The following is a 264-nucleotide window of genomic DNA, read 5'->3' on the forward strand; positions in this document are numbered from 1 at the left end:
ACTTTTTGATGATCTGAAATTCCGACATAATTTTTGCCAAAAATTTTCGTGGACATCTTTTAATTCCTTAGTTATGGAGCCACTTATCCCTTACGGACAAAACGTCTCATATTAAAGGTCAAATGAGCCCCAGAGTAGGTAAATTCCTCATTTTGCCAATTTTCATGTGCGATAATCTATGGACTTTTTGATGAGCTGGTATTCCAACATAATTTTTGCCAAAAATTTTCGTGGACGTCCGTTAAGACCTTATCTATAGAGCCA

This window comes from Solanum tuberosum, unplaced genomic scaffold (genome assembly GCF_000226075.1).
Source record: "Solanum tuberosum cultivar DM 1-3 516 R44 unplaced genomic scaffold, SolTub_3.0 scf00214, whole genome shotgun sequence".
Lineage (NCBI taxonomy): Eukaryota > Viridiplantae > Streptophyta > Magnoliopsida > Solanales > Solanaceae > Solanum > Solanum tuberosum.